Here is a 17,690-nt window from a genome sequence, read left to right on the forward strand (position 1 = left end):
ATTGTCCCAGGGTAAAATTACCTCCTGCACCAGCCAAATTCCTTTGTTTATTGGAGCCACACACTCTGAAAAATTGTCTTTTTATGTGACTGTCTGTTCTTTTGCACCATTGGTTTTGGGGTTACCCTGGTTAAGGACCCATAACCCTCAATTTGACTGGGTCTCTGGGGAGATTCTTAGTTGGGGTAGTGATTGTTTCAGGAGTTGCTTGAGCCTTCCAGTCAGGCTCTCGCAGCTAAGTTTGCCAGGATTGCCAGGATGTTATGCAGATTTTGCGGATGTGTTCTCCAAAAAAGTTGCGGAGGTACTACCTCCCCATCGCCCCTATGACTGTGCCATTGATTTGTTGCCGGATGCTAAGCTTCCCAAGAGCAGGTTGTACTCCCTGTCACGTCCTGAGACTCAGGCTATGGCAGAGTACATTCAGGAGAATTTGGCTAAGGGATTTATCAGACCCTCACAGTCCCCAGTTGGGTCGGGGTTCTTCTTCGTGTGTAAAAAGGACGGTTCGTTGCGACCCTGCATCGACTTCAGGGAATTCAACCGTATCACGATTAAAAACTCGTACCCACTGCCTCTCATTTCGGTTTTGTTTGACCAGCTTCGTACTGCCACCATTTTTTCTAAGATTGACCTATGCGGTGCTTACAATCTAATCCGAATAAGAGAGGGGGATGAATGGAAGACTGCCTTTAATACCCACTCAGGGCATTATGAATATTTGGTGATGCCTTTTGGGCTCTCTAATGCCCCGGCAGTCTTCCAGGAATTCATGAACGATGTGTTCAGGGAATATTTGGATAGATTCTTAGTTGTTTATCTAGATGACATCCTAATCTTCTCTCATTCCCTGGAGGAACATCGGAAGCATGTACGCTTAGTCCTCCAGAAACTCAGAGACCACCAGCTTGGGGCGAAGCTGGAGAAATGCGAGTTTGAAGTCCAGCAAATCGCATTTCTAGGGTATATTATCTCCTCAGAAGGTTTCCAAATGGAGGGTTCTAAGGTACAGGCAGTCCTGGATTGGGTGCAGCCCACTAGTTTGAAGGCGCTTCAGCATTTTCTGGGCTTTGCGAATTTTTATAGACGGTTTATCGCTGGATTTTTGTCTATAGTGGCCCCCTTGGTGGCACTCACTAAGAAAGGGGCGGATGTTGCTCACTGGTCTTGTGAGGCCAAACCGGCCTTTGCCCGTCTCAAAAGGGCATTTGTCTCGGCCAAGGTGCTGCGACACCCAGATCCAGAGCGTCCTTTTGTGGTAGAAGTGGATGCCTCTGAGATAGGTGAGAAGAGTCTACGATATTGTCCCAGCAAGATTTCCTTATTCTTCCATAGGTCCACCTTTCTCCAAACAATCCTCACATCAAAGAACGTTCTGTGCAGTAAATGTCCTTACAAAAAAGGAGAAGTAAAAAAACACATATAGTGTAGTAATTTAGGTTTTAAAATTGGTGATTTATTTTGATTCCAAAAGAATATAAAAAGATGATGTTTTACATAAAAGTGAAAGCAATCACTTTAACATTAGTAAAAAATGGAACCGTACCGTGCCAAGCTCCCAGCATGGAGCAATGGAAAGAGCAACAAAATTTGGAGTTTTCCGGAATTCCTCCTTACTCCTTCCAAGCTAGACGCCGACAGCAGGACTAGGTAAGTTCCTTTCCAAATATGGATGCAGGTAAATGGATCAGGAAGCCGCCAACGCGTTTCGAGTTCTTATCAACTCTTCCTCAGGGTAGAATGATCCTTACCTGCATGCATCCCCTTTTATGCTAGAAGTAACCCGGAAATGAATCCTTCATTTCCTTTACAATCCATATTTTCTAAACAGATGAAAATTCAGATCAACAGTGACTTATCTTACTTATACACTTACGTGTTATAAATTAATCAATTATATGTCATAAAATTTATATTGTGCATCAATATTAAAACACATATACTGCAAGTACTTCCTGTGGGTCAAAGTTACACCCATGGTCATAACACTACAAATCACAAAATGCAGTTCCATTTGTCCCATGCTGATCATCCCCACATATCTTCCTTATCAAAACGCTGCCTTAAAAGTTAAATGCATCCATAATAAGTGTTTATTTTCGTTTTGTTTGGTCTCGGAACGCTATGCGTTCCACACTCGCGTAACCGGAAGTTCTATGCGTTCCACCGGTCTTTCCGATGACGCACTTCCGTTTTAATCATCGACACCGCCGCTATGCGTTCCACAGTAGTTTCACCTGTGGACGCATGCAATCCATCAATCTAGGGGGAATGTCCTACTATTTCTTATGTGTACAATAAGTAGTTTTTCTAGTATCCGAGCACTATGCGTTCCATGCTCGCGTACCCGGAAGTTCTGTGCGTTCCACCGGTCTTTCCGATGACGCACTTCCGTTATAGTAATAGATAGCGCTCTGCGTTCCACAGTAACTTAGCCTGTGGACGCATGCGTTCCATAAGTATAAGGGGGATATTCTGCTATTTTTTATCATGGCAGTGCACTCAATTAAAAACAATGCATAATACACACTGTTGTTTAAGGTGGTAGCGCCCAAGCTATATTCAAAATTTGTATATTTAGATTATTCAGTACTGGTGATTGGGAATCACCTGAATATATCTAGGCAGCTTATAATCCACTAAGCGCTATTGTCTGATCCATATTTTTATATTTTGCCTCTGAGATAGGTATTGGGGCAGTGCTCTCTCAGATGGGGGTGTCTGATAATCGCCTTCATCCCTGTGCTTACTTTTCCCGTAAATTTTCGTCTGCCGAGATGAATTATGATGTGGGTAACCGGGAATTGTTGGCTATAAAGGATGCACTCGGGGAGTGGAGACACTGGCTTGAGGGGGCTAAGTTTGTGGTCTCAATTCTCACCGACCATAAGAATCTGTCATATTTAGAGCCAGCGAAGCGGCTCAATGCCAGGCAGGCACGATGGGCTTTGTTTTTTGCTCGCTTTAATTTTTTGATAACATATCGCCCTGGGTCAAAAAACATCAAGGCTGATGCGCTCTTGCGGAGTTTTGCTCCAGTTCAAGAGACCACCGAGGAGCCATTGCCCATTGTTTCCCCATCATGTATTAAAGTGGGCATTACCCAGGACCTCTTGTCATTAGTCCTTAGAGCACAGGAGCAGGCTCCTCCAGACCTTCCGGTAGGTCTCTTGTTTGTACCTCCTAGGTTAAGACAGCGAATGTTCCTGGAATTCCATGCCAAGAGGTCGGCAGGGCATCCAGGTATTGCCAGAACTCGGGAGTTGCTGTCTAGGGCGGTGTGGTGGCCCTCGGTGGCTAGGGATGTGGATCAGTGGGTTCGGGCATGTGACGTTTGTGCCCGAAATAAAACTCCTAGAGGGGTTCCTGTCGGCCCATTACATCCACTCTCTATTCCGTCTAAGCCATGGACCCACATTTCCATGGATTTTGTGGTGGACTTGCCCAAATCCTCGGGGATGACAGCCATTTGGGATGTCGTTGACAGGTTTTCGAAGAGGGCGCATTTCGTTCCACTGGTTGGGTTGCCGTCGGCCAGACGCCTGTCTGAGTTATTTATGCAGCATGTTGTGTGCCTCCACGGGTTGCCACTTGATGTGGTCTCTGACCGTGGATCCCAGTTTGTGGCCAAATTCTGGAGGGCATTTTGTTCTGATCTCCAGATTTCTGTGAGCTTGTCGTCAGGCTACCATCCACAGTCTAATGGGCAGACTGAGAGGGTGAACCAGTCCTTGGAGCAGTTCCTCAGGTGTTATGTCTCCAAGTGTCATACTGACTGGGTTGCTCATCTGTCCATGGCGGAGTTTGCCTATAACAACGCGGCTCACTCTGCTACAGGGATCTCTCCCTTCCTTTGTGTGTATGGGCATCATCCTAAGGCCAATTCTTTTGACCCCCTGGATTCCACGTCTGGTTGTTCCTCTGTTGTTTCGGTCCTTAGGGGTATTTGGAGGAAAGTGAAGAAAGCCCTTGTGTCTGTGTCATTAGTGACCAAAAGGGTTTTTGATAAGCGGAGAAGACTCTGAAGCTTCAAATTAGGAGACTTCGTCTGGTTGTCCACCAAGAATTTGAAGTTGAGACAGCCATCTCATAAGTTTGGCCCCCGGTTCATCGGCCCTTATAAGATCACCAGGGTTATCAATCCGGTGGCATTTCAGTTAGATCTGCCCCGTTCATTGGGTATCAATAAAACATTTCATTGTTCCCTTTTAAAACTGGCGGTTAGTAATCCTTCTTCCAGTGGAAGACCTTCTCCTCTTCTGATACGGGGTCAGAGGGAGTTTGTGGTTGAAAGGGTTCTTGACTCCAAGATGGTTCGGGGTCGGCTGTCATTTTTGGTGCACTGGAAGGGGTATGGCCCGGAGGAGCGGTCGTGGGTGCGCAGTTGTGATCTTCATGCCCCCAGACTGATACGCTCTTTCTTCTCGCAGTTCCCCGATAAACCCGGTGGTAGGGGTTCTTTGACCCCTCGTCAGAGGGGGGGTACTGTTAGGATCTCCTGCTCTGTGCTGCCACGTCGCCATGGCAACCGGGAGGCAAGTGTTAGCGAAGTAACCTGAGCGCAGCTGATACTCCGGTCCGGGTTTTTACTGTGTAGTGGTTACAGGCTCTGTGCACGGCAGGGAATCCGGCGCTGGTTTTGTGCTCACATTCTGTGAGGTCTGAGTGGGGCGTGGACAGCACCTGCTATATAAACCATCCTCTCAGGCTAGGCAAATGTTGCTGAATCTTTGTTTGTTAGTCAGTTCCAGAGAGTTAGCTAGTACTGTGTGACTTTGTATTTACTTGTTGCTTACTGCGAATATGCCTTGGGATTCGGTACTTCATTCTGCCAATCCGGACCTAGCAGTAAGACTGGAGTCAGTTGTTTGACCTGCTGGGGTTCTTTTGCTATTCTGTGAACCCAGCAGGTTTGCGGCTGTACTCTCAGACCTGCTTGCTTAATCCTCCCTCACTGTGCAGGGCGTCCAGGTGTCAGTTTAGTGGCAATAAACTGAACCTGTGCCCTGCAAGTGGGGGTTAGGATTGTGGATACTCTCCTTGTGTCTATATTTCTATCTCTGACCAAGGAGTTTATTCCCACACCCGTTGGTAACCCTTTGGGGTTTTTTCTGTTGCTCTTAGCAACATCATTTCAGGTGCTCCACATGTTAAATCACTACACATCGCTTCATTGTCCGCTCTATTCCATCTGAGCATTCCTGACACTAGGGAGACTCCCAATTCCTGAGCCTTTGGGCTTCTCCGTTCACTTTGTGTTTATTAGTTATTCCATCACCTCCTGTGTATGTTATGTTATCCTGTCTGTGAGTTCGTTTGCTTCGCTTCCCTCTCTGTTTATACACCGGTATGCTCCTGTTAGCACTGGTGTGCGTAACACCTGTATTCTACCGTATTCAATATAAAATACTTTTATTCACACACAAGGCCATTAACCAAACTACATCAACGTACATCACTTCGCTTATCTCAAAATATCTCCCAACCCGACCTCTTCGCTCTTCACAAGACCTGCGTCTCTCATCTACACTCATTACTCGCTCCCACTCACGATTGCAGAACTTTCTTCGGGCTGCACCCTCTCTGTGGAATGCCCTACCATGCACGATAAGACTCTCCTCTAGTTTCCAAACCTTCAAGCGTTCCCTGAAAACTCACCTCTTCAGGCAAGCGTATCAAATTCCAGAACCGCCCACATAACTTTCATAAACCTTCCTATCAAATTGCATCCACTCTGTACAGTCCACACATATCCTCACATGTCTTCTCATCCTTCCCCTCGACCCCGGTTCATCATTGCTGTATGACCATATCATACAGCCCACCAAGAACCTTTGCAATCTGGTGGACAACTATGCAATAGATAGCACCTATCCTTGTGTATCCATGTCTATTTCCCTATAGATTGTAAACTTGCGAGCAGGGCTTTCCTACCCATGACTGTTTGTTATTACTCAGTTTTGTTATATCATTGTTATTTCCAATTGTAGAGCGCAACGGAATTTGCTGCGCTATATAAGAAACTGTTAATAAATAATAAATAAATATGATGTACTATTTGTACCAGATCTAGGAACCAGTTTGATTGCCATCAGTGTACTGGAGAAGAAGCGATACAATGATCCAGTTCTCAGAGGGACAGTGTGTTGTTTACAAAAAAGAGGCACTTAATGTAATTACTATGGCAACCCAGTGCAAGCAACAGTACACCCTAGACACTGAGAAGTGCAGTGTGATGGCTGCTTCAGATTTCAACTAGTCTATGGAGCTATGGCATAGGACACTGGGTCACCTAGGATATGACAATGTATAGAAGCTTCTACAAGGCATGATGACAGGGAAATCTGTGAACAACCAGAAAGATCGGAATGAAAAAGTTACGCAAAGGGTGCGCAAACATGTTTCCGCTTTTCCCAAGTCAGCATCCAGAGCTAAAGCAGCATTAAAACCGAAGCACACAGACATGTGTGAACAGGGGCGGATTGGGAACAAAAAGCGGCCCTGGAAAAATTTGTACTAGTGGCCCCACATGGGCAGCACCAGAGGTGTAAGGTCTAGCCATGGGCCATGGCAGCAGCACCCTCCCCCCAAGACTTTCCAGATAGTGGGCATATCTAGCATCAAGGGGGAAGTTAAAAGGAAATAAAATTAAATATTATGAGCACATTATATGATACACCTTTAGTATTTAGGAAACTATATCATTCTTTAGAAAGATACATTTTCTTGCTTATTACACCAACTGTATCCCAATCACTATTCACTCAATCTTATATGTCAGCCAAGCAGGCAGACAGGGTATACACTAGATCATCTGCAATCACAGGCTAAGTGGCAAAGTAATTTTCATGTATGCAAATTCTTTTGCATCTTATTCATTATGTCTATAAAAAGGACCACGTGTCCTCAAACAAAACAGGGCCAACGGGTGCGTCGGCCCAACGGGAATCTTCCCTGTAAACCCTATGGCCAATCCGCCTCTGTGTGTGAATGAAAGGAAACAGAGTCGATGTGTGATAACCACTACTTCATGATGTTTATAGATGATGCTACAAGGATGACACATGTATACTAAAAGCCAAGAGTGAAGTAACCAGTAAAACTGCAGAATACAAGAATCTGGTGGAGACCCAAAAAGGCCCAAAATAAAAGTGCTGAGATGTGACAGATGTGGAGCATATGAGAATAGAGAGATTGCTATTTTTCTAAAGAAAAAATGGCATTCAACAACAGACGCCTCCCTGATGATATTGCATGATGGATAAGTACCTGCCTGTTTTTCTCATCTTTGAGGACACCACTAATCCTGACCAAATCCCCAACTCCCTTTGCTGAAATGCAGCCCCAAACTTGCAAGGAACTTCCACCATGCTTTACCTTTGCCTGCAGACTCGTAATTGTACCACTCTCTAGCTCTTTTACAGCCAAATGTTTCATATTTTGACACATCAGTCCAGAGCACCTGCTGCAATTTTCTGCACCCCAGTTCCTATATTTTCGAGCATAGTTGAGTCGCTTGGCCTTTTTACTACAGGGAAGGTATTGCATTTTGGCTACCATTCTTCCATGAAGACCACTTCTGGCCAGACTTCTCCAGTAGATGGGTGTACCTGGGTCCCACTGGTTTCTGCCAGTTATGAGCTGATGGCACTGCTGGACATCTTCCAATTGCAAAAGGAAGTAAGAATTATGTGTCTATTATCTGATGCACCAAGTTTCTTTGGCTGACTACTGTGTCTAAGGTCCTCAACATTGTCCATTCCTTTATGCTTCAATGCTGAGAAATACAGGCAGGTACTTATACATCATGCAATACCATCAGGGAGGTATCTGATTGGATCCAAGTTTATTGTGCAGCAGGACAATGACCCCAAATATACAGCCAATGTCATTAAGAACTACAGTATCTTCAGTGTAAAGAAGAAAAGGAGTCCTGGAAGTGTTGATATGGCCCCCACAAAGCCCTGATCTCAACATTATCGAGTCTGTCTGGGATTACATGAAGAGACAGAAAGATTTGAGTACAGTGCATCTGGAAAGTATTCACAGCACTTCACTTTTTCCACTTTTTGTTATGCTACAGCCTTATTCCAAAATATTCCAAAATGGAATTCACTTATTTCTCTTACGTCCTAGAGGATGCTGGGGACTCCAAAAGGACCATGGGGTATAGACGGGATCCGCAGGAGACATGGGCACACTATAAGACTTTAAATGGGTGTGAACTGGCTCCTCCCTCTATGCCCCTCCTCCAGACCTCAGTTAGATTCTGTGCCCAGAGAGACTGGACACACACTAGGGGAGCTCTCCTGAGTTTCTCTGAAAAGACTTTCTGTTAGGTTTTTTATTTTCAGGGAGACCTGCTGGCTACAGGCTCCCTGCTTCGTGGGACTGAGGGGAGAGAAGTCAGAACGACTTCTTCTGAGTTAAAGGCTCTGCTTCTTAGGCTACTGGACACCATTAGCTCCAGAGGGTTCGATCACTTGGTGCGCCTAGCTGCTTGTTCCCGGAGCCGCACCGTCAACCCCCTAACAGAAGCCAGAAGAAAGAAGCCGGGTGAGTATATAGAAGAACAGAAGACTTCAGTGACGGCAGAAGACTTCAGTAACAAGGTACAGCGCAGTGGTCGCGCTGCGCGCCATGCTCCCACACATACTTCCAACGGCACTTACAGGGCGCAGGGCGCAGGGGGGGCGCCCTGGGCAGCATGTTACTGAGGTAAAGACTGGCTAAAAGAGATATATTATAAGTGCTTAGGCACTAAATATAAGCCCCCGCCAGTATAAAGATTCAAAGTTGAACGGGACTACAGCGCGCCGAGTGGGGGCGTGGCTTAGCCTCACAGCTTACCAGCGCCATTTTCTCTCTTCACAGACTGCAGATACGCTGGCCCGGACCTCCACTCTCCTGATCAAGTAACAGGGAGCAAAACGGGGGGGGGGGGGGGGGGGCACAGTAATTTGGTGCTATTATAACAGCGCAGAACATCTAATATTCTTTCTCAGCATTGAAATAGGCGCTGGGGAGTGAGCTGTTAAACTCCCTCTTTGTTTCTCTAACAGGCTTCCCTGTGGGTCTGTCCCCTATAGCCAGTGTGTGTGTGTGTGTGTGTGTGTGTGTGTGTGTGTGTGTGTGTGTCTGTGTGTCGGTACGGTGTGTCGACATGTCTGAGGCTGAGTGCTCCTCCCCGGAGAAAGATGCTGGGGGCGCAGAGAAGGATTTGAGAGTGGCTCTGTCGGCACCGCCGACTGCTGATTGGGTGAATATGTTGAGTACATTGAATGCAAATGTGCCGTTATTGACTAAAAGGCTGGATAAATCCGATTCTCAGACACAAACGTGGAGAAAATCCATGGAGGACGCCTTATCTCAGGTACAGGCCCCCTCAGGGTCACAAAAGCGTTCATTTACCCAAATAGCGGATACGGATACCGACACGGACACTGATTCCAGTGTCGACCATAGTGAGGCCAGTTTGCATCCAAAATTGTTAAGAGTATTCAGTACATGATTGTGGCTATTAAAGATGTTTTACATATTTCTAAAGTACCTGCTGTTCCAGATACAAGGGTTTGTTTGTATAAGGGAAAGAAGCCTGAGGTAACGTTTACCCACCTCTCATGAACTGAATGCTCTTTGTGAAAAAGCTTGGGAATCTCCTGATAAAATGTGGCAGATTCCCAAGAGGATTCTTATGGCATATCCTTTCACCTCTGACGACAGGGAAAAGTGGGAGTCATCTCCCAATGTGGACAAGGCTCTATATCGGCTGTCCAAGAAGGTGGCGCTTCCGTCTCCTGACACTGCTGCCCTAAAGGACCCTGCGGATCGTAAGCAGGAAACGACATTAAAGCCCATTTATGTCACTACGGGTGCACTGCTCAGACCTGCCGTGGCGTCGGCATGGGTGAGTAGTGCTATTGCTAAGTGGGCTGATAATTTGGCATCTGACATGGATACCCTGGATAGGGATAACATTCTTTTGACTCTCGGTTATATCAGGGACGCTGCGGCTTACCTAATGGATGCGGCGAGGGATATTGGCCTCTTGGGATCAAGGGCCAATGCCATGGCAGTCTCGGCCAGGAGAGCGCTGTGGATGATGCCGACTCTAAGAAAGCTATGGAAGCTCCCCCATATAAAGGTAGTGTCTTGTTTGGTGACGGCCTCGCTGACCTGGTGTCTACGGCTACAGCGGGTAAGTCATCCTTTCTTCCTTATGTTCCTGCACAACAGAAAAAGGCACCCCATTATCAGATGCTGTCCTTTCGGCCTAATAAATACAAAAAAGGAAGAGGGTCGTCCTTCCTTGCCTCTAAAGGTAGAGGAAGGGGAAAAAGGTCTCCTGCTGAGCCAGGCTGCCAGTACCAGAAGTCCTCCCCGGCTTCTGCCAAGTCCACCACATGACGCTGGAGTTCCCCTACGGGAGTCCGTACCGGTGGGGGCGCGTCTCCGACTCTTCAGTCAGGTCTGGTTTCACTCGGGCCTGGATCCTTGGGTGTTAGACATAGTGTCCCAAGGGTACAAACTGGAGTTTCAGGAAGTGCCCCTCCACCGATTTTTCAAATCGGCCTTGCCAGTTTCTATCCCAGAAAGGGAAGTAGTGAGTGCGGCGATACAAAAGCTGTGTCAACAGCGTGTTATTGTAACGGTACCCCCGTCTCAACGGGGAGAAGGGTTTTATTCGAGCCTCTTTGTCGTACCAAAGCCGGATGGCTCAGTCAGATCGATCCTGAACCTAAAATCCCTCAATCTGTATTTGAAAACTTTCAAGTTCAAGATGGAATCTCTTCGAGCAGTGATCTCCAGTCTGGAAGGGGGGGATTTTATGGCATCAGTCGACATAAAAGATGCCTACTTACATGTCCCAATATATCCTCCACATCAAGCTTTCCTGAGGTTTGCGGTGCAGGATTGTCATTACCAATTTCAGACGTTGCCGTTTGGTCTTTCCACGGCCCGAGGGTCTTCACCAAAGTAATGGCGGAAATAATGGTCCTCTTACGCAAGCAGGGTGTCACAATTATCCCATACTTGGACGATCTCCTGATAAAGGCGAGATCAAAGGAGCAATTGCTAAGAAACGTGGCACTCTCCCTGACGATTCTGCAACAACATGGTTGGATTCTAAATTTGCCAAAATCACAGTTGATTCCGACAACTCGGCTGTCTTTCCTGGGCATGATTCTGGATACGGAACTGCAGAAAGTATTTCTCTCAGTGGAAAAAGCCCTGGAAATCCAGACCATGGTCAAGGAGATTCTGAAACCGGCAAGGGTATCGATTCATCAATGTACTCGGGTGCTGGGGAAGATGGTTGTAGCTTACGAAGCCATTCCGTTTGGCAGGTTTCATGCCCGGGTGTTTCAGTGGGACCTGTTGGACAAGTGGTCCGGGTCTCACCTGCACAATAAGTCTATCTTCCAGGACCAGAATATCTCTCCTGTGGTGGCTTCAAAGTTCTTACCTCCTAGAGGGACGCAGGTTCGGGATCCAGGATTGGTTCCTGCTGAACACGGATGCAAGTCTCCAAGGCCGGGGAGCAGTCACACAAGGGAGAAATTTCCAGGGAAAATGGTCAAGCCAGGAAGTTTTTCTGCACATAAACGTTCTGGAATTAAGAGCCATTTACAACTGCCTTCTGCAAGCGGAACACTTGCTTCGAGGTCTACCTGTCCTGATTCCGTTGGACAACGTAACAGCGGTGGCGTACATAAACCGCCAGGGCGGAACAAAGAGCAGAGCGGCGATGGCGGAGGCCACAAAAGTTCTCAGCTGGGCGGAAAAGCACATGAGTGCTCTGTCAGCGGTCTTCCTTCCGGGCGTGGACAACTGGGAAGCAGACTTCCTCAGCAGACACGATCTCCATCCAGGAGAGTGGGGTCTTCATCAAGAGGTTTTTGCAGAAGTGACAAGTCGTTGGGGAATTCCTCAAATAGACATGATGGCGTTTCGCCTCAACAAGAAGATTCCGAGATATTGTTCCAGGTCAAGGGACCCTCAAGCCAGTGCAGTGGACGCCCTGGTAGTCTCTGTGGGTGTTCCAGTCGGTATATGTGTTCCTTCCACTTCCACTCATTCCAAAAGTGTTGAGGATCATAAGAAGAACAAGGGTTCCAGGACTTACCGCGGCTGCGTTTAACGGCGTGGAGGTTGAACGCCAAATCCTAGCTCGAAAGGGTATTCCCGGGGAAGTCATCCCCACTCTCCTCAAGGCTAGAAGGGCGGTCACGGCGAAGCATTATCACCGTATTTGGAGAAAGTATGTGTCTTGGTGTGAAGCCAAGAAAGCTCCTACGGAGGAGTTTCAGCTGGGTCGTTTACTCCATTTTTTGCATGCAGGCGTGGATGCAGGCCTGAAATTAGGTTCCATTAAAGTGCAGATTTCGGCTTTATCTATTTTCTTTCAAAAAGAATTGGCCGCCCTTCCAGAGGTTCAGACTTTCGTGAAGGGAGTGCTGCACATCCATCCTCCGTTTGTGCCACCCGTGGCACCGTGGGATCTTGACGTGGTGTTACAATTTCTTATGTCTCACTGGTTTGAACCTTTGCGAAAAGTTTAGTTGAAATTTCTCACTTGGAAAGTGGTCATGCTTTTGGCCTTGGCGTCCGCAAGACGGGTGTTGGAATTGGCGGCTTTGTGTTACAAGAGCCCCTATTTGATTTTCCATGTGGATAGAGCGGAATTGAGAACTCGTCAACAATTTCTGCCAAAGGTGGTTTCTTCGTTTCACATAAATCAACCTATTGTGGTGCCTGTGGCTTCGGATACCGTGGCGATGCCAAAATCTCTCGATGTCGTAAGAGCTTTGAAAATTTATATCACCAGAACGGCTCAAATTAGGAAATCAGAGGCTCTGTTTGTCCTATATGCTCTCAACAAAATTGGGGCTCCTGCTTCCAAGCAGACTATTGCACGCTGGATCTGTAATATGATTCAGCATGCCCATTGTACCAGATTGCCGTTGCCGAAGTCAGTGAAAGCCCATTCTACCAGGAAGGTGGGCTCATCTTGGGCGGCTGCCCGAGGAGTCTCGGCACTTCAACTTTGCCGAGCAGCTACGTGGTCAGGTTCAAACACTTTTGCTAAGTTCTACAAGTTTGATACCCTGGCTGATGAGACCTCATGTTTGCTCAATCGGTGCTGCAGAGTCGTCTGCACTCTCCCGCCCGGTCTGGAGCTTTGGTATAGACCCCATGGTCCTTTTGGAGTCCCCAGCATCCTCTAGGACGTAAGAGAAAATAGGATTTTAATACCTACCGGTAAATCCTTTTCTCCTAGTCCGTAGAGGATGCTGGGCGCCCGTCCCAGTGCGGACTGTTACTTGCTGTTGTATTGATGGTCGTTGTTTTCTGTTACACGAAGGTTGTGTATCGGTTATATTTAGCTTGTTGCTGTTTTTAGTTCATACTGTTAACTGGTGTTGCTTGTAAACCATGTTGTACGGTGTGTTGTGGTGTGAGCTGGTGTGTTTCACACCCTTGGTTAACAAAAATCCTTTTCCTCGAAATGTCTGTCTCCCTGGGCACAGTTCCTATAACTGAGGTCTGGAGGAGGGGCATAGAGGGAGGAGCCAGTTCACACCCATTCAAAGTCTTATAGTGTGCTCATGTCTACTGTGGATCCCGTCTATACCCCATGGTCCTTTTGGAGTCCCCAGCATCCTCTACGGACTAGGAGAAAAAGGATTTACCGATAGGTATTAAAATCCAATTTTTTCCCTTAAAATTCTACACACAATACCCCATGATGACAACGTGAAAAAAGTTTCTTTGTGATTTTTGCTAATTTATTAAAAATAAAAAACTAAGAAATCACAAGTACATAAGTATTCACAGCCTTTGCTCAATACTTTGTTGATGCACCTTTGGCAGCAATTACAACCTCAAGTCTTTTGAATATGATGCCACAAGCTTGGCACACTTATCTTTGGGCAGTTTCACCCATTCCTCTTTGCAGCACCTCTCAAGCTCCATCAGGTTGGATAGGAAGCGTCGGTGCACAGCCATTTTCAGAACTCTCGGATTCAAGTCTGGGTTCTGGCTGGGCCACTCATAGACATTCACAGAGTTGTTCTGAACCCACTCCTTTGATATCTTGGCTGCTTAGGGTCGTTATCCTGCTAAAAGATGAACCATCGCCCCAGTCTAAGGTCAAGAGCAGTCTGGAGCAGGTTTTCATCCAGGATGTCTCTGTACATTGCTGCATTCATCTTTCCCTCTATCCTGACTAGTCTCCCAGTTCCTGCCACTGAAAAACATCCCCACACCATGATGCTGCCACCACCATGCTTCACTGTAGGGATGGTATTGGCCTGGTGATGAGCGGTGCTTGGTTTGCTCCAAACATGACGCCTGGCATTCACGCCAAAGAGTTCAATCTTTGTCTCATCAGACCAGAGAATTTTGTTTCTCATGGCCTGAGTCCTTCAGGTGCATTTTTGCAAACTCCAGGCGGGCTGCCATGTGCTTTTTACTAAGGAGTGGCTTCCGTTTGGCCACTCTACCATACAGGCCTGATTGGTGGATTGCTGCAGAGATGGTTGTCCTTGTGGAAGGTTCTCCTCTCTCCACAGAAGAATGCTGTAGCTCTGACAGAGTGACCATTGGTTCTTGGTCACCTCCCTGACTAGGGCCCTTCTCCCCGATCGCTCAGCCAGCCAGCTCTAGGAAGAGTCCTGGTGGTTTTGATCTTCTTCCATTTATGGATGATTGAGGCCTCTGTGCTCACTGGGACCTTCAAAGCAACAGATATTTTTCTGTACCCTTCCCCAGATTTATGCCTCGAGACAATCCTGTCTCGGAGGTCTACAGACAATTCCTTTGACTTCATGCTTGGTTTGTGCTCAGACATGCACTGTCAAGTGTGGTACCTTATATAGACAGGTGTGTGCCTTTCCAAATCATGTCCAATCTACTTAATTTACTACAGGTGTATTCTAATTAAGCAGTAGGAACGTCTCAAGGATGAACAGGATGCACCTGAGCTAAATTTTGAGCTTCATGGCAAAGGCCGTGAATACTTAGGTGCATGTGATTTCTTAGTTTTTTAGTGTTAATAAATTTGCAAAAATCTCAAATAAACTTTTTTCATGTTCATTATGGGGTATTGTGTGTAGAACTTTGAGGGGGAAAAATGAACTTATTGCATTTTGTAATAAGGCTGTAACATAAAATGTGGAAAAAGTGAAGCGCTCTCTCTTTATCTCTCTCTCTCTCTCTATATATATATATATATGCGTGTGTGTGTGTGTGTGTGTGTGTGTGTGTATATATATATATATATATATATATATACACGGTGTGTGTGTGTGTGTATGTATGTATGTATATATATATATATATATATATAGAGAGAGAGAGAGTCCAATCGAGCACGGCACTCAGAGACAAAAAATAGAGTTAATTTATTATGTCAGTGGTCGACAATTGTTTCGGAGCAAAGCACTCCTTCGTCAGGACAACTTAATGACAGCCAAACAACAAAAAACAAATTCATCATTCGAAGAGCAACTAAGGCGCTATGGCCCATTGTCTCTTCTGACCCTGACCTCAAAGTGTTTCATAGATCCACCCCTCTGATGTCCTTCCGTCGTGGTAGGAACATCAGGGATAGAGTTGTTAGAACTGATATTACTGGGATGGGTAAAACTAATATCCCAAATGTATCTTTTAAAGCACCGGGCTGCTACCGATGTAGTGGCTGTACTACCTGTAGATACATGTTACAATGTAAATCATTTCAACACCCCCATTGTAATAAACAATATGAGATTAGGTTTGTGTTGACATGTTATACTTCTCATGTGGTTTATATGATTGTCTGCCCTTGTGGCTTACATTACGTAGGCCAAACAATTCGTAAATTTTCTGAACGTATGGCGGCTCATAGATCCGCCATCAAATTAATTTTGGAAGGGAAAAGTATCGATCAACCAGTTGCAAAACACTTTAAGCAGGCAGGGCATTCTCTAGACTCCCTACGCTACTTTATGATCGATCATGTCCCCCTTAGTTTAAGGGGAGGAGATAGAGCTAAACATCTACTGATCAAAGAAGCTCGTTGGATCACCAGACTTGGAACTACTTTTCCTGGTGGGCTAAATGAAAAAATTAATTGGAATTCACTAGTATAATGCTGTATATGTATTATCTTATTAGTTGACCTTTTTTGCATGATTTATATATGTATATGCCGTGGGGCTGATTGTGTCTGTATTTGCTATAGTTTTGTGTATATTTTATGTTTTTTTTTCATTGTCATTTTTTACTGGTATGTTTCATCCCTACTGCTTTCATTTCAGCCCCTCGCTCCCTGTGTGAAGCTACTTCTGACCTCCTGCGGTGTTGGAACGCAAGCTGCCGCCGGGTGGAACGCAGGTCGCATCTCCCTGGCGACGGCTGACGTCGATTCCGGAAGTTGAGGACGGAAGTTAGCCCGGGGATCTGAGTGCGGACGTGATTGCGGTGGGCTGGGACACACGAGACATTACAGGTATTTAGGGGGGTAAGTGTTTGTCTGTTTGTTGTTTGGCTGTCATTAAGTTGTCCTGACGAAGGAGTGCTTTGCTCCGAAACAATTGTCGACCACTGACATAATAAATTAACTCTATTTTTTGTCTCTGAGTGCCGTGCTCGATTGGACTCTCTATTAATTTCTGAACCTGGCACCTGAGCAGGATGAATGGATTTTAGGAGTGCCGGCTGCTGCTGTATTTTTATATATATATATATATATATATATATATATATATACATACATACATACATACATACATACATACATACATACATTCGCCAACATCTTTCTTCAAATTCTGGAATAATCTCCCACTCCCTATTAGACTCTCTGCCTCTCTACAAACCTTCAAATGGGCTTTCAAAACCCGCTTCTTCATCCAATCCAGCAATCTTTCAGTCTAACCCTCTGTCCCTTGATTACTGCCCACCCCTTCTATGTCACCCCTGTCTGTCTGCCCCTTCCCTTTAAAATGTTAGCTCTCATGAGCAAGGCCCTCTTCCCTCTGGTGCCTTGTCTTCCCTGCTCCCTTCAATGGCACCTAAACATTGATTTATACCACTTTGCTGCTTATTTGAGTGCTGTGACCACTGATGCAGCAATGTTTCTTCACCATGTACCTGTTTTTGTTATGTGTTATTTTGTAATTCACTGTTTTCTAGTGTGCTCATGTGTTTGTGCTTTGTTGGGCTCTGCGGAACCCTTTATGGCACCATATAAATAAAGGATAATAATAATCACACATTTCATGTGCTGTATTGAAATATCAGGTAGAACCCATAAATCGTTTGGTCTGGCCCTGCCAACCACAGGTGGGACTCGCAATTCAGCAGACCGATTTTAAAAATAAATTATTATTACATGGAGCAGAGCGCAGACATAATTCTCAGCTGCCTCCTTATATTTACAGTATACTGCAGGGTTGCTGGCTAAAGATAAAGGGACCTGCAGCGCGCAGCTCCTCTCAGGCATTGTCACTTGACTTTCCATGGGGACAGAGCTGGGCTGGCCGGGGCGAGGAGGTTTTGTTGACCGACTCTGCAGGTGTGTTAATAAATACAGCTGGCTGGGGGAGCACTCCCTGACACAGCAGCTGGTGGGGGGTAGGGGCTGTTTGTATGTATGTATGTATGTATGTATGTATACTGTGTGTATGTATTTATGTATGTAT

This window comes from Pseudophryne corroboree, chromosome 4, assembly GCF_028390025.1.
Source record: "Pseudophryne corroboree isolate aPseCor3 chromosome 4, aPseCor3.hap2, whole genome shotgun sequence".
Taxonomy (NCBI): Eukaryota; Metazoa; Chordata; class Amphibia; order Anura; family Myobatrachidae; genus Pseudophryne; species Pseudophryne corroboree.